General features: G+C 41.4%; 1 protein-coding gene and 1 non-coding gene across 2 annotated transcripts in view; one reads left to right on the top strand and one right to left on the bottom strand.

Moving 5' to 3' along the window:
• The window catches only part of SHROOM3 (shroom family member 3), a 320,344-nt gene that overhangs the window by 75,188 nt on the left and 218,855 nt on the right, over nt 1-26,301 (top strand).
• On the bottom strand, nt 9,776-9,908 carry LOC128776827 (small nucleolar RNA SNORA3/SNORA45 family). The gene has a single exon (XR_008421987.1). It is a non-coding gene; the product is annotated as a small nucleolar RNA SNORA3/SNORA45 family (small nucleolar RNA).

Here is a 26,301-nt window from a genome sequence, read left to right as displayed (position 1 = left end):
TAGTGAGCTCCGTTCTGAATTCCTGTAATTGATACCCTTTGATGTTAGATGTGCTCCCGGGTCACATGGAAATCATCTAATCCCTCTTCCTGTTGGCAGCATTTCAAGCCTTTGAGAAGACGAGACATATCCCTCCAAGTCTTTTTTTTTTTAATTTTCCCTGCTTTATTTTCACCAGGTGTTCCTGATGATAATGGTGATGTTGATGACAACGCTAGTAATAATCGTCAACATTTATTGGTTACATATTATGTGCCAGGTGTCATTCTGAGCAACTCATATATATTAATTCATGTAAACCCCTTAACAACTTTATGAGGTAAGCACTACCCCCATTTTATAGATGAGGAAACTGAGACAGAGAGAGGTTTGGTCATGTGCCCAAAGCTATACAGCTAGTAATAACAGAGCCTAACTTTGAACCCAGGTGGTTTGGCTCCCAAGACTTCCCTTTTAATACCATTGCTTGATGACACTCCTGCGTGTGATCCAGATTGCCCCATCTCTGTTAGAATGACGTCCAGAAGTGGATACAGTGCTACAAGCACGGTCTATGGACTGCATTTTTATACTTACTAAATTTCTGTTAGTGCCACCCACATTTCCGTTAGTTGCATGCTGTACCTCATAAACACTGAAGCAAAGGGGAGCTCATCAACTTTTTTTTTTTTAACCAGTGTGGTTATGCCGGTGCCTCACACAATGTGGGAAGTTAGTCCAGACTAAGCCACTTAGAATAATTACCACAGCTTTTCCCCAATATTTGGGCAACCAAAACTAGGGACCATGTATTATAAAAGAGAATTCGCACTGTGTAAGAGAATCAACAACTCCTGTTATAGCAATCAAAGTTCATTATTTCCATCTTTGGATATGAGATAACTTGCTGAGGTTGCTGCTGTTAAAATCAAAAGAGTTAGCTAAATCATATGGTTCCATTAGTATTTGGTTCTATAATAAAAGGCTTTTATTTTTTTTTGAATCATTCATGATCTTATCTCTAACATGCATTTTGATTAAAGTTGAGTATCTTTGTAAAAATATTGACCAATGATTAAACATGGTGGACAGAAACTGATTTACAGGCAATAAGCCCTGAGGTTTTAAGTGATCAGGAGGCTGTATGTGTGTTGAAAGATAAACAGATAATTTTCGAAATTAACATTTTATAATTTGCTGTTACAAACATATTAGTGAACTCTGAAAACTGGCCTAAATTTCTGGGACCTAAATAAAATATCCTGGAAGAAAATAATGACAGTCAAGTCAGTAAGATGTAGTTTGTTTTATTTTTGAGTGTTATATCCAGCCATCCTGACAGCTATGTTCCAAAGCTCCCAGCTCCCTGCTGAATTCTCTATAAGCCAATACCACTCTGCTTGCACAAAAATTTCACATTTTAGTGCAGAACATTGACATGGTACAAGTGGGGATGGCATAGTCACTGTGGCCCAGTGACGTCCAGGATTAACAGGAGGTGATGTAGATGATTAACGTGAAGTTGCACATGTTGTTAAATTTTCAAATTTTTTTACTTTCAGTACATACTACTCTACTTCACTTACTGATTTATTCTTTTACTCATTCATTCGGTGGACAGTTACTGACTCACAGGCCTATTGATAAATACTGGGAATACAATAAGACACAGTCCTTTACCTTAACCATGTGATCAAGCTTACCATTATCAATAATAAGTATTGGTAATCAAATCAAGTATCATACAGATAGCTGGAGCTACATTGGTGGTGAGCACCACATGACCTATAACCTGTCAAATCACTGTGTTGTATGCCTGAAATAAACATTATGGGTCAGCTATACTCAAATGAAAAAATTAAGAAAAAACAAAACAATGAATGTCATAGTATGCTTCCTGATGTGATGTACTAAGACACAATGTCACCCTTGTCGTTCTTTGCCATAGTTGTTTAACCTGAATCTAATCATGAAGAAACAATTAGACAAATCTAAATTTGGGGACAATCTATAAAACTGGCCTAGGCTCTTTAAGAATATCAATGTTAAGAAAAGAAAAAAGAAAAAAAGACAAGGAACTGTTGCAGTATAAGGAAATTATAGAAACATGATAAATAAATAACTAAATTTTGATTGAATCCTGAACTTTTTTTTAAAGCTACTAAGTAATTGTTATGACCGTTGGGAAGTTCAAATATATATTACTTATATATTATGTGTTGCATGTAATCTATAGTATATTATTGTATTGAGGCTACATTTTTGGAGTATGGTGATAATCGTAATTATGAAAGAACGTCTTTACTCTTGGGAGATATATACTAAAGTATTGAGAGAGAAATGTTATGATCTTTAAAACTTTCAAATGATTCAGTAAAAAAAGGTTTTATATCTATATTAATAGATATATTAATACCTATTTTATATTTATGTTACACACTGACTTTATATTTTATTTTATTTTTATTTATTTATTTCATGTTTATTTTTATTTTTGAGAGAGAGAGAGTCTGAAGCAGGCTCCAGGCTCTGAGCTGTCAGCACAGAGCCTGACATGGGGCTCGAACCCACAAACCATGAAGTCACGACCTGAGCTGAAGTTGGACACTTAACCGAGTCACCCAGGCACCCCGTTGACTTTATATTTTATATTAATAGGTATATTAATATCTACAGTTGACCCTTGAACAACATAGGTTTGAATTGTGCAGGTCTATTTGCATAATTTTTTTGATAAATGCAGCACTGTAAATGTATTTTCTCTTTCTTATGAACTTAATAGCATCTTCTTTTCTCTACCTTACTTTATTATAATAAGCATATAACATATAACATAAAGAATATGTGTTAATAAATTATTTATGTCACTGGTAAGGTTTTCAGTCAAAAGTGGGCTATTAGTAAAGTTTCGGGGAGTCAAAAGTTGTAAGTGGATTTTCAACTGCATCGGGTCAGTGCCCCTAACCCCCACATTGTTCAAGGGTCAACTGCGTATTATTGTGTTTCTCTGTAAATAAAGTAATTTTATTAGTTTTTGGGGGCTGCCATAAGAAATTACCACAAACTGGGGAGCTTAAAGCAACAGAAATTCATTTTCTCATTGTCTGAGAGGTCAGATGCCTGAAATCAGGGGCCATGCTCCCTCTGAAGCCTGTAGGTGAGGATCCTTCCTTGCCTCTTCCAGGTATCACTTCCATCTTTGCTTCTATCTTAACGTGATATTCTCTCTGTGTGTTTGTCCAAATTTCCCTCTTCTTATAAGGGCACCAATCACTGGATGAGGGCCCATCCTAATCCAGTATGACCACATCATGTCTTGATTATATCTGCAAGGACCCTATTTCCATATAAGGTTGTATTCAGAGGTACCAGGGTAGATAGAAACCTGGGAGGACCCTATTCAACCCAGCACAGCACATAAAGATGGTACAGAGGGAGGGGAGAGGATGGAAGAGTGCACAATGTGACGAAATGTAAACACACAGTGAATTTGGGTGAAAGATATGTGTTTATTGCACCATTCTTTCAAACTTTCTGAATGTCTGAAGTGTTTCAAAATAAAATAAAATTTGGGGAAAAAATAGGCTATACAGAAGAAGAAGAAGAAGAAGAAGAAGAAGAAGAAGAAGAAGAAGAAGAAGAAGCAGCAGCAGCGGCAGCAGCAGCTGCCCTTGCCCATAGGCCATCTGAAAGTTATGGAGGACACAGTTGAGGGACATGCGTCATCATGATCTCAGTGCATGTGTGACAAAAACAGAGACAATGAAGCTAATTTGGCTTGGGCACATCAGGAAGGGTTTCCATGAGAAGTGACACCCAAGCCAAACCAACGGTTTTGAAGAACAGCGTGGGGGTCAGCCGCAGGGGTGAGGGCACACTTGGGGAGCTGCCAGCAGCCCGGAATGGTTGGAGCAAAGGGTGCATGCTGGAAGATGGTGGGAGTGGAGCCTGCAGAGAGGCAGGAAGAATGTCAGGGAGGGTGCTGCATCGAGAGAAGCCTTTCACCAGGAAAACCAGGAGGAGCCAAGGCAGGGCTCTAAGCAAGGTATAACTTGAGCACATTTTTGTTTGGGGGCTAGGTATGTGGAGAAGCCTGGAGCCAAGCCAGGTGGGACAAACAGATAAGAAACGAGGGACATCACAGGAAGGGAGGATGTATGAGAGCTGGGGGGGGGGGGGGGGGGGAGCTAGAACCCAGAGGGCTTTGTTGCTGACCACATAGAGAGAGGAAGGGGAGGCGTGGGTGCCTGGGTGGTTGGTGCTGTCCCTCCCTGCAGGGGGTGCAGGAGGAAGAGAGGAAGGGCTGCAGACAGAGAGTGGTGGAGGGAGATCTAGGCTATGCTCACTTTGGACATGTGGAACTTGAAGGCCCAGGTAGAGAGCCTCCAGGGAGGTGACCTGAATCCCAGGAAATGGACTAGGCAATTTGTACACATATTGGTGTTAGGTGAAGTCATGGATTCTGAGGAGATTTCCTAGTTATAGTGGGGAGACAATAAGAATGTAATGACAAATAGAAGGCCAGACACTCTGAGATGCAGGGCAAACAAAGAAGGCCTGGCAAAGGAGACCAAGGAGAGGAGGACAGGGAGAGAGGTGGGAGGAAAGCCAGGAGCGTGGCCTCAGTGAAGTCCATGAGAGTGTGTTTGTGAGGAGGGAGTGGGTGGCCACATCAGACAGCACACAGGGACCGAAGGCACTGAGACTCACACCAGTCCTTTCCATTTTGCAGTTGGGAAGTCTCAGACAGCAGTTTCAATAAGGCAGAGGCCAGATGGTCAAGGACTGGGCATTTAATAAAAGGGAAGGAAGGATAGAGCCGATCAAGGTAGAATGTTCTTTCCAGAAACTTGGCTGAGAAGGGCAGAGAGATAGGCAATAGTTATCAGGAAGCAAAGGGTTAGGATCAGTGTTTGTTTTCACATGAGGAGAGAAACTGGGGCATGTGTACAGGCTGAGGAGAAGGAGCCAGCAGAGAGTTCAGGCTGAAGATAACAGAGAGCAGAGATCATTGACCACACAAGACCTGAGGAGCTGGGACCCAGAGCACAGCTGGGAAGAACCCCGTTTTCACCGAGATGGTGAGGCAGGGGCTAGAGGAGAGGGAAGGCGTGGGCCTCAGACCTCTGTGGGGCCTCATGAGGGAGAAGAGAGAGGTGGACAGAGACCAGGCTGGGTCAGAACTGTGGATATTGTGACTGGGGCGGACCAGAGAAAGGAGGCAAAAACAGAGTGACCCATGAGGGAATTTGGAAGCAAAATGGTAAGCAAAATAAAATGTGAAAATGAAAAATCAGAATGACATGTAGAGTTGGAGGCAGAGACAGGGACCCAAATATTATCCCCTCAGGAGATCAGTATTCCTCCTTGTTTAACGAAACATGACTTCTTCCCACCCCACCCCTTAGGTGCCCACAAGGGAGATGTTAGGGTTCAGCATCAGCTCCTACAAGTCTTGCTTCAGTGGCTTTGTGGCCAGGATTCCCAGAGAACAGGTTTCCATCAATACCACCGGTACAGGGAGATGGGTTTGTGGGCAACCCTGAGAGCTGTGTGTGTTTTTGGTTTTTGAAAGAGTAGACCGTTTTCTCTCCCGGGATTACATTAACTGTTAAATATCTAGGTGTTATGGTAACTAGCAGAGGGCCACCTGGTCCGGAATTTAGGAGATGTGTTGGCTCACAAGCAGAACAGTCCAAAGGTAGGCATGATTGGACACAAGGCTTACATGATTTCCTCTAAAAGGAATTTCTTCCTCTATTTCTCACTTATGTTTCCCTGGCAACAGCACCATTCACAGCCCCCTATGTGGTTCCTAGACCTCCATCCTTCCAGATTTGAGTCCAGTGCAAAAGAGCAATCATTTCTATCCCAGCTCCAGCAAAGTCAAGTCTAGACTGGCTTAGGAGAACATGATGTATTCACCACTCAGGCCCAGGTCATATGTTTTCACTGGAACTGTCTGGGTGGAAAGTGACCAAGAGGGGGTTCCACTGAGGAAACATGGGCATAGTAAACAGGAGACTGTTGGTCAATGGATACTGGATAGCCCAAACCACAGAATTCACAGCATCTGGCTTATGTCCAGAAATTCTTTGTAGGGTGAAAAAAATTTTTTTAAAATAATAATTATAGAGGGGAGCCTGGGTGGCTCAGCAGATTAAGCATCTGGCTCTTGATTTTGGCTCAGGTCATGATCTCACGGTTCATGAGCTCAAGCACCATGTCAGACTCTGTGCTAACAGTTTGGAGCCTGCTTGGGATTTTCTCTCCCTCACTCTCTGCCTCTCCCCTGCTCTCTCTCTCTCAAAATAAATAAACACTAAAAAAATAATTATAGATTTATAGGAAGTTGCAAAAAATAGTACAAAAGTGTTCTGGTGAATCTTTTACCCAATTTCCCTAAATGGTTTATTATATCTTACCTAATTATGGTACAGTAACAAGTCCAGGAATTTGTTATTGGTACAATGCATGTGTATAGTTTTATCACATATATAAATTCATGATATATATATGAAATTTAACCTGAATCTAATCAAGAAGAAACAATCAGACAAATCTAAATTTGGGGACAATCTATAAAACTGGCCTAGGCTCTTTAAGAATATCACATATATTGTCTGAAAATGCCATTTATCACATATATAAATTCATGTAGTCACTAGTATAATTAAGATACAGGACCATTCTATCACCACAAAGAGCCCCTTCATGTTACTCCTACATAGTCCCTAATCACTGGCAACCACTAATATGTTTTCCATTTCTAATTTTGTCACTTTGGTAATGTTATATAATATAAATGCTATTCCTTTTTATTGCTGAGTAGTATTCCATGGTATGGATATACCACAGGTTGTTTAACCACTCACCTACTGAGGGATGTTTTTGTTGTTTACAGTCATGGGCTATTACAAATAAAGCTACTGTCATCAGTTGTGTACTTATGCAGAACATAAGTTTTCATTTCTCTGGGATAAATGCCTAGGAGTATAGTTGCTGGGTCATATGGTAAGTGTATGTTTAGTTTTTAAAGAAGCTACCAAACTACTTTCCAGAGTGGCTGTGACATTTTACATTCTCACCATCAGTGTATGAGAGATCAAATTTCTCCATATCTTTGCCAGCATTTGGCATTATTACTATATTTCTATTTTAGTTACTCTAACAGGTATTTAATGATATCTCAATGTGATCTTAATTTTCATTTCTGTAATGGTTAGTCCTGTTGAACACCTTTTCATGTTCATCATATATTCTCTTGGTTTAAATGTCTTTTCATGTCTTTTGCCCATTTTCCAATTGGATTGTTTAATGTAGAGGTTTTGAGAGTTTTTTTTCAGTAGAGTTTTTCAAGGTTCTTTCATCTCACTCTTCCAAGCACAGAACCCACTCTAATTTAGCTCTAACTACCAGGGTGTTGACTCTAAACCCATCCTTGCTTCAGCATGGGTGTAGGGATCCAATTATTATTATTTAGCAGGGGGCATTTACCCACCTATATCACATTTGAAAATATTTTGCTTTATACTCTGCTATTCCCTGGCCATGCCCTGAGCTTTACCCATGTGCTGCCCCCAGAGCAATCTGGACTTTAGCCTCGGATTTCCTCCTGACCTCGTTGTTGGCTTTGTGAGCTGAAACCAAGCCTTGGGAATTGTACCTCTCTTCCTGGATCCACATGATCTGGATGCCAGATGGATGGATGAATGAATGAATGAATGAATGATTGAGTTAATGGTAGTAGGCTCCTATGCATGGCTATTCTATGCACCAGGCACTTTGGGATTTGTCTGTTATCCCAAAAGGCAAAGAGTAGATGGGAAAGGGAAGAAATTTAAATATCTAACATCCTAAAGACAGTGGCTCCCTTCAAATATCATCAGTTTGTAGCCACAGGAAGGAAAGAAAAGAATGTGGGAGAGAAGGCCTCCCGGAGGAAGTCTTGGGTACACGTATACCATGCAGGACAATCGCCTCCCTGACGCACTTGGAGTCTCTGGCAGGTTATTTTTAACTGCCACATTGTAAAGTCAATGTTTGCACTCTGATAAGTTCCTTTCCAGTGGCTTGTTCTAAACTCTGGCCTGGGAGGTAACCATGAGAGACTAGGAGTGGTTTGTGAGAGAGAAACAGTGAGTGAAATATAATCCTGTAGCTGCCAGCCTCAAGAGCCACGACAGATCAAACAATCAACATGTATTGTGTCCCCTGCTTGCATCACCTGGTCATGAGTTGTTAGTGGAATTTGTGGAATGGATTGTTCTCTTGGAGTCACCCAATATCCCTGAACAATGGGAGCACACATTCTTGGTTTTATATAAGAGCTAAGAAGGAATGTTCCTCCCACCCAATCAGAAGCAGGGAGCTGTTGCTGATGTCCAACTGCCTGCCTATCTGCCTGCCTTTTCTCTCTTCTTCTCCTCATCCTCCTCAGGAAAGAAGAGAGAGGAAGGGAAAGAAAGCTAGACCCATTGTGCGGAGGTCACCAGGAGAATGATGCCACAGGTTGGACAGAAAATAAATGTGAAATACAGGAAACAAAGGATGCCCTGGGTTTTTCACTTGGTAGAAGGTGTTTTTACTTCTTTGTTGGCTTTTCGCATTGAATACTCTTATAGAAAAAAAAAAGGCATTAAAGTATGAGGTTTCTTACTCATACATTGAGATTTAGAAGCTAAGAAAGTCCCTTCTTCCAATTGCAACATTTCAGGGCTTTTTGGTTGCCTGTAACACAAAGCTCAACTCAAACTGGGTTAAACAGTAAGAGAGTAACTGACTCAGTACTGGAAAGTTCAGAAGCAGTGGTTTCAGGGTTGATTTGGTGTAGTACTTTGCCAGACATCTTTTCTTTACCTTCTTCTGGTGTCAGTTTCAAACTAAGGCTGGCTCCATGTTTCAGGGTTCATCTCGAGTGAGAGGAGGCCTGCCCTTGGTGCTGGCTGATCATCCTCAACTAACACCCTGGCCAACACATGTCATGTGCTGACTGGCTGATGCTCGGCTTTCCTGAACCAGTCCAGCAGCCACACAGTGGCTCACCCTGATGGGACAGGAGGCACAGTCACCTAGTCTGCTTCAGAGTGAAGGAAGGGGGCAGTGAATACTGGGTGTCAACCCCAGTGCTCCCCGCTACATGTCCTAAAAAGCTCTTTTTAATTCCTGCCCTTAGAACTCCTTTAGGAGGACCTCAAGCCTCTCATTCCGAAACTTGAGATAAAACTGAAGTGGTAAAAAAAAAAAATTTAATAGTAACAGTGAATTTACACTAAAATGTGTCAAGGGAGTAAATTTTTGTTCTTAGAAGTGTCAAGTGAGCTAAGAAGTAATTTTATTTCCCTAAAATTGAATTAAATTAACTCATAAGCCCCAATTTCTTCTTGATAATAGAAAACTAACTCTTTCTAATTCAAAGTAAATTCAATTACTTGTAATTTAAAATCCAGTTCTTTTTTTTTTTTTTTCCTCTTTTGAAAAGCACTGGTTAGTATTCAATGGCCCTTCCTCCATGACTTCAAACCACCGGGACACAACCCTCTGTCCCCGCCCCCCCCCCCCCCCCCCCCCCGCCGCCAAAAAAAAAGCCACACCCTTAATCTTCTCTTCAGTTCTCTGCTAAAGAATTTTACCTGTACAATAACAGTCTGCTTTGAGAGGTTTTCCTTCCCCAGAACTTCAAAGTAGTCCTAGAAGAAAGAGAAAAGGGTTTATAACACACCACGGCACCTGCCAATTCCCTGATGGGTATGAGAAAAAATGCCTGCCAAGCTACTCCATCTAGGAACTAGTGAGTGCATGTTTCTGATGTGGGCACCACTGGGGGTGCTGCCTACCCTCACCAGTGATTCAAGACCAGCAGACTCTCTCTCTCTGAAAACTCCAGCACATCAGGATAAGAACTATGTCAGGATGGGACTCTATATAGGATCTGGACATTTAAGGAGTGGGCCACTGCGAGGTTCTCCTTGTGAGGAGGTCTCTCCTGAACTGGCTTTGGCTGTTGGTGTCTATCCTCACTGCCATTCACTGCTGATGACCATAGTATACCCCTGTTCTTTGGCTTCCAGTTACACACAGTGATAAGGGCATTCCCAAGCCACTGGCTTTCCTTCAGCCACTTTTGCCCAGTCTCACTCGGGAAGGGTGTGAGGGAAGCCATGGGAAAGCATCGGCTGCTCAGAGTGTTGCTCTGACACTCCAGGAAATATGGGCTTGGTGGTGGCAGATTTATCTCAGATGGTCTCTCTGGCTTAACTTGTCCTACTCTACTATAGCCCCTTGTGTTGGTGTAGGCTCTCTGTGAGAATCTTTCCTTGCAGGATTATTAATGGGGAGTGAAGGCACAAGTCTCCTGCTCTGAGATCCTCAAACTCTTCTGAGGGTTTCTATCACCCCTAACCCCAGGTTTGGACTTTCTGTTAATCACACTGACCAGTGACTTACTCTCTTGTTTTTCTTCTAGCCCAACAAATATATATACTTTTAATTACCTCTCTATCTAGCTTGGGGGGAGGGGGAAGGTTTACATAATTTTTATTCTTTTGAATATCTTTGTTATGGCATAAATCATACTGCTTAGTAGCTTTGCTCTAGGTCTTAATGTTGACTGCACTCATGTGATTTGGTACTATCTTCTCAGTGTTAGCAATACGATAGAACTTTCTCACGAATTGAATGGTATAGCATACCAAAGCTTTATTTCTTATTGATTTTGTTCCTAGAATCACATTTAAGAGCACAATTTTTGTAGTCACAGCCTTGGGTTTAAATCTCAGCTGGGTCACTTTCTTAACCTCGGCAAGATACATTAACCCTGTCCAAACTTGAGCCTTCCCTCAAGAGATGGAGGTGTTGTGATGGGAAAAGGATTAGAAATATCACCATAATCTGAACTTCTGCATCCGTTAATCATAACTGTATCTTCCTCATGGAGTTTGTTTAAAGATTAAATACAGATCCCCCCCCCCGGAAAAGTGTTCAGTACAGCACCTAGTGATTACCAAATGACAGCAGGTCCTGTGTGTAGAGTGCATGGCCAGCCATCCAGTTCAGCTAGCATTTGGAAAATGTCTAACAGATAATTACGCCCCACTTCATTGCACAAGGAGAATCCTGAAAGCCATGAGCAAAGCCATCAAACAAATAATTCCTTTCCAGGAATGTCAGTGATGGTGGTCATTGGAATAAACCCCAACTCTCTCTGTCCACTTGCTCCTCAAGTTTCCTTCTTTTACAATAAGTAGCTAGAAAGCACAAACACTTCAGTGTCTTGTTCCAGTGGGAATAAAATAATTTCCTCAAACTTTAGAGCCACCTGTGGTTCATTTCCAATACACAGGAAGAATCAGGGCCGGGATTTTTTTTAAATGTGTCTTGATGAGCTATTGTTTTGTTTCATTTTACTTACGAATGCCTCATAATAGTTCACTTCACTGTTCTGTGCTCACCGTAGCTATGTATATATTAGGGTCAGAAAAGTGGCAAGACTATAAAAGGCAGTAGCATGCTTAAACTGGAATAAATACGTAAAAACCTATGGGAGGTTTTGTGATTTCCCAGAGAAACCCAGTGGAGTCAGAAACTGTTGTACTTCTCGCTCTAAAGCCTGTTTCCAGGCTGTTCCCATTTGTCTTCAGGGAGCCAGCTGCTCCCCCAGCCCCACTGGTAGATGACTGGGGGCAGAAGACAGAGGTGAGGAGTCTCTATCTCATCTTAGAGAACACTGCTGTGGAAAAGCCAAGAATGACCTCGCCACTGGTGCAGAACGTTTAAATGCAACATACCCTGCAAAGGTTTTGTATTTAAAAAACAAAATGATAAGGGGCGCCTGGGTGGCTCAGTTGGTTAAATGTCCAACTCTTGATCTCAGCCTACATCTTGAGCTCAGGGTCTTGAACTCAGGATTCAAGCGCCACGTTGGGCTGCAGGCTGGGCATGAAGCCTACTTAAAAAAAACAATTGAAAACATAATGATAAACATATAAAACCACCACCTTCTTTTATTGACCCAATCAACTGTTTGAATGTGAAAAATATTATCCAAATATTACATGCACTTAATTTTTTAAAAAAAGGAGTTGGCACTCAGCCTGGGAAGCTACCAACTAAATGGAAATCAAGGGAGTCTTACTTTAGCCAAGTTTTATTTTTGCAATGGTAGAACACACTCCTGTGTCTGGGGTAGTTTGTGTCTTAGAGCAGAAATGGGAATCTGGAGCCTGGGTTTCTAATGTCTGCTCTGCAACTATTTGGTTCTATGACCGTGAGCAGGACCAAGAAAGTCTTGCATCGTTCTCCATTTGTAAAATTTTTATTTATGAAGTTCAAGCATTCAGGGATTGAAATTCAGAGACTCAGAGCCCCTGTAAAAGAAATTATGCATGGAACGACCTGGCTCAATGCGTGGTATATAATAGGTATGCTCTAAGGTGGTGTTCCGATGTGTGTGTAGAGCACAGAGTTCTCCTGGGATTTCAGAGCTGCGTGGAGCTTTAGGGGCTATTACATATCTTTCATTTGTCCTTGCTTGTCTCCACTCTGAACCACTTGCATTGATTTTGTAGATTAAACTCTCATAAAACAATCATACCCCTACATTTCCAACCCTTTGGAGGTGGGTGTGACTCTCATTGGAGTCCCCAACTGCACGTATGTGCTTACCATAGTCATATCTTACCATATGGCAGATCTATCAGCTGTTTAGTTGTCTGTTTTCCCTTGACCAAGAATTCCTTGATGTACAGGCTCTCTCACTTTTTGGGATCTATGGCCCGGGACCTGGCACAATGTCTGATGCAAAGCAGAAGCTCAGCAAGCGTTTATTGTCATTGTCACCTGAAACCTAAAGAAAGATGTAGCCCAATCCAAGTGAACTTAGACTTAGCTGACACATAGTAAGTTAGCAGAAAAGTGGTATCCTCATGGAGCCCAGATGATGATGGGACACCAAAGGACAAGCACCTGACACTGTCACCTAGCACCGCAGGGGTGGTCAGCTTCAATACCCTGCAGTTTCTCAGCATGGTCACAAAAGAGGTGCATTTTCTGATGGGTGCTCTGCCTCTTGTTCTGGGTCTTTTTGCCCTTGAAGTCAGTCTGGCTCCTCCCCCAAGAGTGCTAACCCTGCAGGCCACACTTCTCAATCTCCATAGTCAACAGGTTTCTAGCAGGGTTTGGCCAATGAGAGATGAATGATTGGAGGGATGAGGGGAGGGAGGCAGAGCCAGGCTATATCTCCTGTCTCTTGAGCTCAGACAGCGTGATGATGGTTTTATCTTTTCTAATGCACTAGATCCTGCCTGCCATGGCTCCATCAGGCAGATTTCCGGCCTCTTGGAGATGGAGGCAGGGGTGCAGGTGGCTTCCCACCGTGGCTTGGGAGCTCATCCACTATCTATATAACCAATTCCCTCTGTTACATTCCCTGTGTTTAAAATACTTAGATTAATTTCTGTTTTCCTTGATCAACCCTGACTAATACTCGGACCACTCTAGCCTACCACAGCTAGCAAGAAATTAGTACAACTGTACGTATTGACCACTTATTTTAGGACATAAACTGTACTAGGCACTGAAGATACAAAATAAATAAGGTGTTGTCTTTGCCCTGGAGAAGCTTACTGTCTGATTGAGGAGACAGACATGTAAGCAGAGAACAAATTTACTAATTTGAATTTGAAACAAATTCAAATTTACTATGATGCAGTTGAAACAAATTTACTAATGAAGTTTACTAAGTTCACAGTGGTACATGTGCCTGGGGACAGAAATAACTAACTTGGGGAAGGGGAGAATCAGGAGGAAAGGGTTTTTAAAAGGAGGTAGCTTAATATAGTGTTTAGACACTATACAGGCTCTGAAAACTGCTAGATTCAAATCCTGCCTCCCACAAGTATTAGATGCATGACTGAAAACAAGTGGGGTTTTTTGTTTTGTTTTATTTTGTTTTGTTTTAGCCTTGTTATGCCTCAATGTCCTTTTTGGTCAAATGTAAATAATAATAGTCATACATCATAGTGTTCTGTAAACATGAAATGGCTTAACGGATATAAAGCATTTAATACAGTGCCTAGCTCATGGCAAGCCCCCCAAAGTATTAGCTGTTATTGTGATTATTGTTGCTGCAACAGCGAAGGAAGTCTAGATGTTCAGCTTCTAATATAATCTTCAACCGATACTAGCTAACTCAATGGATGAATTGACTAAATAAATAAATGAGTAAATGAGTTTACCAAGCAAACGATGGAAGAAGGCCATTCCAGGCACTGGCTGAAAACATGGTAGTTTAGAACCACAAGGCTGGGTGGTTTTGATCCATGTGTCAGTCTCTTATGAGTTTGATTCATGTGAGGTTTCTCCCGCTCTGAACTCACCTCTGCCAGCAGTGACCAAATCAAGCTCCTAGGTCTGCAAAGTTGACCTGTTTTCTTCCCCTTTCTAAAGGTTCTTCTTTTCAAAGCCAATAAAAGATATTCAAGGAAGGGAGTTCTCAATGGGTTGTGGCAGTGAGTAGGGTTGCCAGATGTAGCAAATTCAAATATTGGACATTAAATTTGAATTTTGGATAAACCACAAATAATGTCTAAACCTTAAGATGGTTGTTTTAAAGTCTGCGCCTGACTTTAAAGTATTCACTGACCATGACCCATTAGCATTTTTTTCTAAAAGGAGAAACTGGCCTTAACAGGGCAGGTTCCATTGTCCTTTTTTCAATTTCTTCCTTGGGGACCATAGAAAAGATTAACTCTCCAACTCAAGTTTTATATCATTCAAGAGCCCTTACAGCAAATGGCCTAAGAGCCAACCAGGTCCAGGTCAATACCCATTCCATCTAAAAGACCATCCTTGTCCTGCCTGACGTCAGTGGTTATTCTCTGTTCTGAACTAGAGCTCACACAGCATTTCCTTTTTCTAATTCACGTTTGACACTTGGAAATGCTACCTTGCATTGCTAGCCATCTTTCCTTTTTATATCCCTTTCCTTTTTAACTAGCTTATAAGGGAATAAAAACCAAATGTTAATATATCTTCCAAACCCAACACACAGTAGGTACTCAATATATTGTTTTTTTTAAATAAACCAGTACAAGAAAAACAAAATTTAATATTTCCATTGGATACTGACAGCCATCAGAAGGTGTGTTACCTAATGGGCTCTGGAGTTACACTCAGTGTGAATTCCAATTCCTTGCTCATATTTAAGATTGGGCTCTGTAGCAAGTTACATCACATTCCCCCTTTGTAAAATGGGTACAATACTCTTTGACCTCTTCAGATTGTTAGGTTGATGAACTTTAATTAGCACCTGGGAAACATTTCTAGCTGGAAGTTGCAGTTATACTGATGGCAATTAATAAGACGTAGGGGACTGTTCCATAATATTCTGACCATCATTTCATTCCTAAACTTCCACTGTAGGAAGTTGAAACAAGATTTGGTAAGAAATTTTACATTAGCTATTTTATTGAGCTGATTTAATGTTTATAGAAAACTAATCTAGAATAGAAACCAGCCTCTTGCTGACGGTTCATGGTCACTTAATGAATAACCCACCACCATAAAATAAGTGAAGAGAGGTTGGTTGGAAGGCATGCCGCAAACAATTCCATTGGAGTCACTTGGTTATTACTGCTCCCCTACATCCATCTCCCTCCTTACAGCACAGAGTTTTGAGTGATTGAAGTCAGTTTGGGCAAGGATTCCAGACGGGGAAAAGCAAATACGTAAGTCAGAGGTCAGAAGAAAAGAATAGGCCAGAGGGGGTGGAAGAAATGCTGAGCTGATAATTGAAAGATAATGGATGTGGGGGTGGGTCACAGCAGCATAATAACAGGGGGAGTCAGACACCCTCATGCTTTCTCAGGCATCTGCATGAGGACCAGTGTTACAACTCATCTCAAAAGAAGGTCTATGGAGCATGGATTTCTAAACATTTGGGCCACCCAGCATGGAATTTTGGGAAGTGACCCTGTTGAGTAAAACCATTAACAAATTACTTTCCTTTCAGTTCCTTCCCTGGCAGGCCCTGCAGTTGACGCCTCCTTAGTAGCAACTGGAAGGAGTAAATCTGCTGACAAGCATCCATGTGTAGTGGACTACTTGTTGGAAATTTCATCTTGAAAAAATGATCCCAGATGATTAGTTGAAAGATTGCCAGGAATCCCTGGAATCTAACCCTCAGTTGAACACATAAGTTTCACTTGAGGGTACAGTCAAGGTGAAGAATTTACAAAAATAAGCCATATTGATTTCTTTACTTTTGCAAATATTTGAATTTTGTAACAGGCATCCCAGCTTGCTCTCAACCAAATAGGAAGCTAGAAATCTGTGATGTAGTAGACTGGTTTTGAGGTTAGATTTTTGATTGGACACTTAGCTCCACCATTTGCTAGACATTTATGAGAGATTATGACTTAATCCCTCTCTGCCTTTGTTATCTCATCTGTGAAATGGTTATATAATCACCCTCATCTCATAGGATGTGAGGATTCAACCAAATAGTAAAGCAACTAGACCCTGGCCTTTGGAGAACCTCAAAGTTTAAACATGCTTTTTCTTTTCTCTTCTCTCTTTTATTCCAAACTCCTTCTAATCCCATGCCAGCAATTTTCTAATTTAGAACAGTCTTTGCTAAACTTATGAATAATGTAGGAGACCTGAAGAAAGAGAGGGAATGAGTCAGGTGGCTACCTGGGAGAAAGTGCTCCAAACAACAAAAACAAAACCATCAAGTGCAAAGACCATGCAGTAGATGTGTACTTGGGCAGTCAGGAAATCTTAGGGAAGCCAGGGTGGCTGAAGTAGAATAACCCCAAGGGAGAGTGACAGAAGAAAAGGTCAAGGAGATACAGAGGGGGCAGATTGTGTGATTGTGTAGGACCAAGAAAGCCATTAAGAGGACTTGAGTTTTTGCCCTGAGTGGGTTGGGAAGCCATTAGATGGTTTAAAGCTGAGGAGTGACATGTTTGACTTGTTTCTTCTTTTTTAAGTTTATTTATTTATTTTGAGAGAGAGAGAGAGAGAGCACGTGCACACACAGAGCATGTGCACACACATATGCACGTGTGAGCAAGGGATGGGCAGAGAGAGAGAGAGAGAGAGAGAAAGAGAGAGAGAGAATCCTAAGCAGGCTCTACACAGTGCAGAGCCTGATGTGGGGCTCAGTCTCAGTGAGATCATGATCTGGCCTGAGATCAAGAGTCCGATGCTTAACCAACTGAGCCACCCAGGTGCCCTTGTTTGACTTAGTTTTAGAAAGATCACTCTGGCTACAGTGCTGAAAATACATTATGGGGCATGTATGAAACCATCATGTTGTGCCCCTTAAACTTATATATGTTATATGTCAATAATATCTCAATAAATCTGGAAAAAAATTAAAAAGAGAGAAAGAATACATTATGGGATAGGGATGTGGAGTGAGTAGGAAGAACATATGGGCAGAAGCAGGAACACCAGTTTGGATCCCACTAAATATCCAGGTAGGAGATGATGGCAGGTCAGAGATCAGTTAGGGGATGAGAAGTAGTCAGATTGTGAACATATTTTGAAGGTAGCAGTGTAGGCTTTGCTGAGGGATTCAATGTGTAACGTGAGAGCAAATTCTTCAAGGTTTTTGATCCAAAAAATTGGAAGATAGTGATGCTATTTGCCATAAAAGAGCACCATGAAGATTCAGGAAGAATACCAGGAGTTTAATTTTAGCCTTATAAAATTTGAGATGCCAAGTAAACATCCACCAGTAAGCAATTGAATATGTTACCCTGGAGTTCAGATTAGATATAGGCCATATATGGAGAAAAGGAGTTATAGCTGGGTAAGGAGGTAGGATTGGGAGAATTTAATTTAATTTAAGATGAAGAAATAATAGAATGTTTTCCAGCGATGAAAATAATCCAATAGAATGGAAAAATGTGATAATGCCTGAGAGGGGACAATTGCTGGAATAGTATATTTAAACAGATGACAAAGGATGGGATCTTGTGCACAAACCAAAGCATTGCTATAGCTGGTCCATCCCTAGTAACAGAAAGGATGACAAAATATATGTAGGTAGAATGATTCATGTGGTGGTATGATTTTGAGGAGTCATCTTCTGACTGCATGTATTTTCTTGGTGAAACTGGAAGACAAAGTCAATGTGAGGGTGGTGATGAGGGGTTGAAGGTCTCGGGAGAACAACAAAGCCATGATTGACCAGGGGAGTGGAAGAATGAATGGATTTGGGATTGCCAACTGAATGCATTTAGAATTGCCAAGTAGCATTAAGAGCTGACTTGAGGTTGAAGGTCATGGATTTAAACTGAGAGCAGCCACTTTCATCTATGCAGATAAAAGTGTAGAGAAGACGGAGATCTCAATATAACCAAGACTGGGGTTTTGCCAGTTGACTATAAGGAAGGGAGAGAAGGGCAAAAGAGCTGAGGGTTTATGCAAATAACTAATGATAATGATAGCTGATGGGCATTAAGAGAGGTAAGGAAGGAAGTGAGCACATGAAATGGGTGAGAAGCAGTGAAAGAGCCAGAGGACCATAGGCAGGTCTTTATGGAATCAAAAAATGGAGTCAGAATATTAAAACAAATGAGCCGAAAAGAGAGGAGGGGGAAATGCAAATCAAAACCACAGTGAGATATCATTGTATCCATACTTACCAGGATGACTATAATAAAAGAGATAATAACAAGTGCTGAGGAGGATGTTGAGAAATCGGAGTCCTCATTCATCGTGGGTAGGAGTACAAAATGGTGCAGTGACTGCAAAACAATCTGGCCATTCCTAGAAATGTTAAACATAGAATTACCACATGATCCAGTGATTCCATTCCTAGGTACAGACCCCAGAGGAATGAAAGCATACCTCACATAAAAAGACGTACACAGTGTTTATTGCAGCATTATTCATGGTAACCAAAAAGTGGAAACAACCCAAATGTCCATCAACTGATGAATGGATTAAAAAAAAATATATCCATATGATACAATATTATTTGGCAATAAAAAAGGAAGGAAATTCTTATACATGTTACGATTTGGATGAATCTCCGAAACATGCGAAGTGAAAGAAACCAGTTGGAAAAGGCCACGTCCTATATAATGTGAAATATTCAGAGTAGACAAATATATAGAGACAGAAAGTAAATTGGTGGCTGCCTAGCACTGGAGCAATGGGAGAACTGAGAGGGGCGGTGAAGGCTAAAAGTTATGGTGGTTTTTTGGAGGGTGTCGGATTAAAATATTCTAAAGTTCCTTGTGGTAATGGTTGTACAACTCTGTGAATACACCAAAACCATTAAATTGTATACTTTAAAAGGGTGAATTTTATGGTATATGTAACTCATCACAATAAAGCTGATACAAAAAAAAAAAAAAAGAAAAGGAGGAGGTGGTCAGAGAATGGGGTGCTTGAAACTGGCATTATGGAGGGTTTGCATGTTGGTAATGACAGGAGCTAGGGTCTGTCCATGGAAGTGAGAAACTGGGATGATCTAGAGTCAGGAAGACTCCGGGGTGCTGCCAGAGTGCTGGAGGAGCACCCACAAGATAATGGGCATCAAGTATGGTGGCAGGAGTAATGTCAGGGAGGAGTCTGACAGTCAGCTGGTGTGGGGGAAGATCTTCGGGGAATGAGGAGGAAGACCTGAGGGTTTGCAAGTGACTACAACAAAGAAGTATCAAAGCTAGTGGAAATCTGATAGCAGGCAGTTCAAAGCTGGGGTGGGGTTAGAGGGAATATTCTGGAATTTGGGTATTTGTGAAGGACTTAAAATAGCCTGAAGTATTAAGCACTTACTGTACCTTTTCCTTTCTTCAATTATTCATTCATGCAACTCCTATTTATTCATTTTCTGGCACCTTCCGTACTCATTTGGCTGTAGCCAAGCAGAGTAGAGATGACTCAGGATGGCTGCAGTGTCCCTACCCCTGCTGCTATAGGATAGTCTTCTTTCATTGGGCTTCCGTTGAACCTGTTGGCCACCAGCAGAGTAGAAGGCTGTGCTGAGCAGTATGTCACCATTCCTTGATCACAGGCATCATACTGGCTGTCACTAACACAGTGAATGGCCTTATTTTTTTGAAGGGGCTGGCTGCTGCCTGTTTTAGAGTTGGGTGGGAGAATGAATGATGGGCTTTGGCTTTGGATGGATCTGGGTTTGGATTGTGGCTCTGCTATTTATAACTGTAAGCTCACTGAGTCTAAGTTTTGTTGTTGACAAAAATCTACCTCGTAAGCATAGGTGAGAATGAAATGGCTTCATGCCTGTCACGCTCCTAGTAGACAGTAGGCATGGGCACAAATGTCCTGTTCTCTCCCTTTCTTTCTATCCTTTGCCTTGATGCTGATGACGCTCCTACTGTTTGATTTCCCGCTTCCAGCAGTTCCAATATCTGGCTTCTAATCAGAGCCTTTTTCTAGGCTTCTTAAAGTATTTCATGTAATTTTTCTAATTTCAACCTTTAAAATAACCTGTGAGGTATAAAAAGGAGGTATTAGTGTTCCTAATTGATGGAAGACAATATAAGGTACTGAGAGTAACTAACATTTACTGGCTATTTACTAACTGGCATTTTTTCTAAACACTTTATGTGCATTAACTTAATCCTCACAATAATCCTATGAGGGGTATTATTAACCTTATCTCATGGAAAGGGAAACAGGCACAGAGAAGTCAAATACGTGAACTTGTTGAAGGTCACATAGTTTCTAAGCATGGAGGTAGGATTTGAACCTGGACAGTCTGGTTCCAAAGCTTAAACACTATATGGCTCTGATAGAAGGTAAGCAAACAAATCATTGTTTAGAACTCCTGGGTGAAGAAATCCTTTTGCCAGTTACTGCTCAGGTATCTTTCTGGCCTCCGGAATGTCATATGGTTTGAAAATGTTGGTAATTCACAATGGTGACTAATAGAATACTATTGTTATCTTATACAAGAGGGGAGCCTGTATGAGTTTTATTACCTGACTTCCTTCTAGCTCAGCCACCCCTGAGAATTCTTTTGTAGAGACAAAGTCAGTCCCTCTAAGATAATAGCAGTACGAATAGTCACCCTTGTCATGTTAACAGTTCTGCTTGTTGAAAGCCCAACTTTTCTCAATATTATAAATCTAAAAACCTAGGGGAAACTTTGGAAAACTTTGGGAAACAAATAGTTCATCAAGCTAAATGAACCTCATAATGATTCTCTGGTTCAGGCGGACCTTTCCTTGGGAAGCAGAACAGTATATGGTCTGAAACTGTACCATTGGGCACTCATGAAACTCGTGTCAGAACCACAGGACTAAAGTGTCATTACTAAGTGCTAGAGGTCTGATAGCTAAGGTGGCTTTTTTAGGAGTGGATGACCAAACATTCAAAACACTTAGAGATTTGTCATTTTTCTTCCTGCTGCCACCGATTTTAGTTTTTGATCACTAGGATTTCTCCCAAACTGGGAGTAGAGAAAAAAAGAGAAGATAAAACTAAAGCCTGATCATTTTAGCATGTCAGAAACTTTGGTGTGAATTTGACGAAGGACAAGTTGGAAATGGTTATCTAAAATGAGATTCAGGTTATATATATTTTCATTGTGTGCGTATATGTGCATTTAACTATTGTCCTGTGATTCCTATTTCTATTTGGTAAGAAGAAGTGGGCTTATTCTGCATACTTATAAAATACATGAGATCATATGTAATTTATAGATTTTATTTATTTTCCAAAGATCTGAGCTCTCCATTGATGTGGTTAATAAAAGTCCTCCTTCTCTTATTTATAAAATGGTTTATATATACATTCTCCATATATGTGCATTTTAATAGATGTCCTATACATATATGTATATTATACATAATATACTATCTTTCCATGGATAAATACAGCAGAATCAGTCTAATAAATGAAAACATTATGACTTGAATGGAAACTGAGACAAAGGGTCTTTCTTAGGAACATGACATAACCATGCTAACTACGATGGCTAAAATTATTTGAGGAATGGAGTAAAATATAAATAAATGCCTTTAAATGTAAAGAAATGCCCAAATCTTTAATCTAAATGGAGCAGAGGGGGGAATTCAGGCCTACCTGGGGTTCATCTAGCCCTGGCCTCCTGTTCTCTAAAGAGAACTTCTCTTTGAAGTTTGGTGGAGTTCACTGGGATGGGTCACATAATGACTGTGGGGGCTTGGGAATTCAGTGAGAGGGAAGTGATACCTGTTCTAAGGAGGCAAAGGTTCACAGACGTGGATTCACGCATGTGGGCACACACAGGCACACAGACCCAAGCTCCAGGAACTGGAGAATTTTGCCCTTATCACAGCCTAGGGGTTCCCGGGGCTCCTCCGCACATTCAGGTGACTCTGGAAAACTTGTTTTGAGCTAGGACTATCTCATGAGCCTCTTTCTATGACATGAGAGCCCAGTAGCTGACTGACAGAGTTCAAATACCAGAAGCTCAGAGAACTCAGCTTGGACTGCAGTGGTCTCCTGTCTGTTGGTCGTGTTTGCTGGACTTGCTCCTCCTTCTGTGTCTTGAAATAAGGGTTGGGCAAAGGAAGAATGGGGGGAAAGGTAGGAAGTCTCTATGATGGTGCTCATTCTGTTGCATGTAACAAGGACGGAGGATTGAGTGTATAGAACCTCTTTACCTACTTCCCCCTGCAAATGATGATGATGATATTAAAGGCTACCATTTGTTGATCCTTACTCTGTGTCAGGTATTGTGATAAGCTTTCCATTTATTATCATAATTTACTTTCATTCTCTCCATAATTCTCAGGAGTAGGGACTATTATTATCACCTTCCCTATTTTTCAGAGAAGTAAACAGAGTTTTAGAGGAAAGGAATAAATTGCCTAAGGTCACACAGCTAGTAAGTTATGGTAAGTAGAATACCACGCCCCCCTCCACCACCACCAACCCCCCTGCCAAATGTCCACACCCTAATTCTTGGAACCTGTGAATGTATCACATGAAACAGGTGAATTAAGGTCACAGATGGAATTAAGGTTACTAAGCAACGGACCTTGAGTTGAAGGGATTCTCCCAAATTATCTGGGTGGGCCCAATGTAATCACCAGGGTTCTCATAAATGAAAGGGGGAGGCCAGAGGGTCAGTGTCAGAGTGATGCACTGTGAGAAAGTCTCAATTGGCCATTGCTAGATTTGAACATGGAGGAGAGGGGTCATGAGCCAAGGAATTCGAGCAGCGTCTAGAAACCGGAAAAGGCAAGAAAATGGATTCTCCCTTAGAGTCTCCAGAAAGAACATAGCTTTGATAAGACCAGGTGTTATCCCAGTGAGACCCATTTTGAGCTTCTGACCTCCAGAACTGCAAGATAATAATTTGTGTTGCTTTAAGCCACTAAGCAGTAATAGGAAACTAAAACAGTGATAAATCTGAGGTCTGAAGTCTGGCTCTGGAGGTGGGGCCCTCAACACCACCCTTATAGTGCAGAGCTATGGGGAGCCATAGGAATAGAGAGTAGCACAGGCCTTGGTAGAAGAGAATAAGCCACTCTACTTAGCAGCTCCACCAGAAAGCCCTGGGTTTGAAAACACTGGAGAAACACCAACCAGACCATGAACACCTCAGGAATGGCAAATTATCTGTCCTCATCAAATAAGGGAATGCTGGGATGGGCTAGGGGCGGGGTGAGTAAGTTCTCATCTCATTCAAACACTGAACCCTTGCAACCTCGCAACCTCGGTGTTACATCATTTACACTTACTCTTCAAACACAGACTGAATATCTGCTAGGAGTAGGCACTGCATTAGGTGCAAAAGATACCAAAGCAAGGAAGTTGTGTCTGGTCTTTCGGGTGTAACAGTCTAGTGGGGGACACAGTCAAGTAAACAGACAATTACCTTTCAGTAGAGTAGTGCTGAGATGTTGTATATGGAAAAGCATAGGAAAGGCATGTGACTGGTTTCAGGGGTTCAGGGATGGCTCCCTGGAGAAGGTGATCACTGAACTATGTCTTGAAAGTTGACTTTGAGGGATATGGGGGAGCTGAGGGTTGGAGAGGAGACAGCTGCAGGTGAAAGTACTGGAGGCATCTAGAATATGGGTTACCCAAAAGCCATACACAGGTTTGCTACAGCCAAAGGTGAGAGAGTAGGAAAAATGAGGCAGGAGAGGCAGACAGAAACCAGGAAGAGCTTTGATGGTGTGCTCAGGAATTTGGATCATCCTATGAAAAATGTGGAGCTACTGTAGGGTTTTACACCTAGAAGTGCTACAGTCAGACTTGCAACAGTTAGACCTCTTTGGTGGCCTGTAGAGGAACAACAGTGGATCCAGTGGCAGGGCAGGGACTAGACAACTGTCAGGAAGAGCAGCCAAGAAGTTGCTGCAATGCCTCAGTCCACCCTCTCTGGTTCCCTAACAGGCAGCTACATATAGTGCAAAAAGGACTTGACTGAGGTATGTGAAGAAACCTCACTGAATACTGACCCAGAACCTCTTGGATGAAACTAAGGAAGTATAAATAATAAAACTCTTTAAAAGCCTAGAACTCTATCTTTTCCAGGCTTGGCTCTGTTTCCTAGCCTTAATCCACAGGATACTGGCTCCCCTGGGCCTGGCCAAAACTCATTGCCCTCAGTGCCCTTACCGTGTGGGAAACCCTCCTGCCTAGGGTTCTAGTCCCGGGTTCACTGCTCAATTCCAAAATGAGTGAACTCTCACTTTACTTTTTTCATCCCCGACCTGAGATCTGCTCCTGGATTCAAGCCTCAGCACCTCTCTGCTCGGGTCCTGGTCTCTTGGAATTATTGTACACTCTTCTTCATGTGTGTCGTTCCCCCACTCTCTTGCTTTCAGGGTTCCCCACTTTTTCTAGTGTCCATTCTTTGCAGCCATTCTTATTTTATTAGCTGTAGTTTCTCCCCAAACAGGCCGTCTTTCTTTTTTCCCTGCTTCTATATTCCTTTTATGATTAGTAATTTTTCCCCCAGTTGTTAATGATAATCTTTCAGTTTATCTCACTTCAATAAAAATATTCCCATTTCTAAAGCTTAATATACATTAAAATTATTCACTATATATACGAAAAGTAGGGACTCTCAGGTCTGCATACATCTGGGCAAGATGTACCACAAAATAAAGGGAGAAAAATAAGCTAGAGTACACATCAGAGATCCAGGCTTGTTCCTGGACCTATCTTGCCCAAATTATCCAGAATGTCATTGTTGCTAGGTGGGATCTTTATTTAGGGATCTGAGCATCATATGCAACTTGTCTCCACACAACTTTGTTTCATTTTATATTTTCTATCACTGGCAAGATGATCTTTGTATCAGTCAGTAGAGACTAGATTATGCTGCAGTAACAAACAGCTCCCAAATCTTGGTGGCTTAAACCAGAGGTTTATTTCTTACTCATTCTATAAACTCATGGTGTGTCTTCAGGGTGGCAGCTCATTTCAGTTACTCAGGACCCTTGCTGGCAGAGCAGTCACTGTCTCAAACATTGCCAGTCATTATGCCAAAGGGAAAGGAAATGTTAGAGGGCTTCTGCCTGGAGGTGACACATGTTTCTTCTGCTCAAAACACATTGATCAGAAATAGTTACATGGCTCCACTCAACTACAAGAGTCCCAGCCTAGCGCTCAGAGAAAGAGAAGCAACTTCAACTGCAGCCAAGGTAGAGACCCAGGAACACTTGTTGAACAGCATTAATGGCCATCACTGTTTTCATTAGCCATTTAGCCTATGACTCTGTTAAGCCAAACACAAAGTAGTTTAGAAAGACAGGTCTCTACTTTCTTAGACCTCTTACTAGCCACTAAGTGTCTTAAGTCTTCTCCAGTAGGAGATTTCAGTACTGTCATCCCCAATGCTCCACAATGATTTCCTGTTTTTATATTAATAACCTATGACTTTTCTAACTATGTTTCCATTTTGTTTTTGCTACGAAGAGGCCAAGAGCCAAAAATGACACTATCCTATACTCCAGGTGGCTTTTATTACCTATAAACAATTGTATTAGATTATATATAGGGGGAGCCTGCATGGCTCAGTCGGTTAAGCAGTGTCCGACTTCAGCTCAGGTCATGATCTCACACAGTTCATGAATTCAAGCCCCACATCAGGCTCTGTGCTGACAGCTCAGAGCCTGGAGCCTGCTTCGGATTCTGTGCCTCCCTCTCTCTCTCTGCCCCTCCCTCGTTCATGTTGTCTCTCAAAAATAAACATTGAAAAAAAATTTTTTAATTTTTTTTCAGATTATATGTAGTTTTAAAATAAAACAAACTATGGAAATAAGTTTATTCAACCTTTTTAAAAAAATTAAGTTACAACTGCAACCATGTGCTAATCCTCAGAATGAAGAATTA

The sequence above is a fragment of the Panthera pardus genome, unplaced genomic scaffold (assembly GCF_024362965.1).
Source record: "Panthera pardus isolate Hobbes unplaced genomic scaffold, ASM2436296v1 HiC_scaffold_13, whole genome shotgun sequence".
NCBI lineage: Eukaryota > Metazoa > Chordata > Mammalia > Carnivora > Felidae > Panthera > Panthera pardus.
This window is presented reverse-complemented; position numbering and strand designations above follow the sequence as displayed.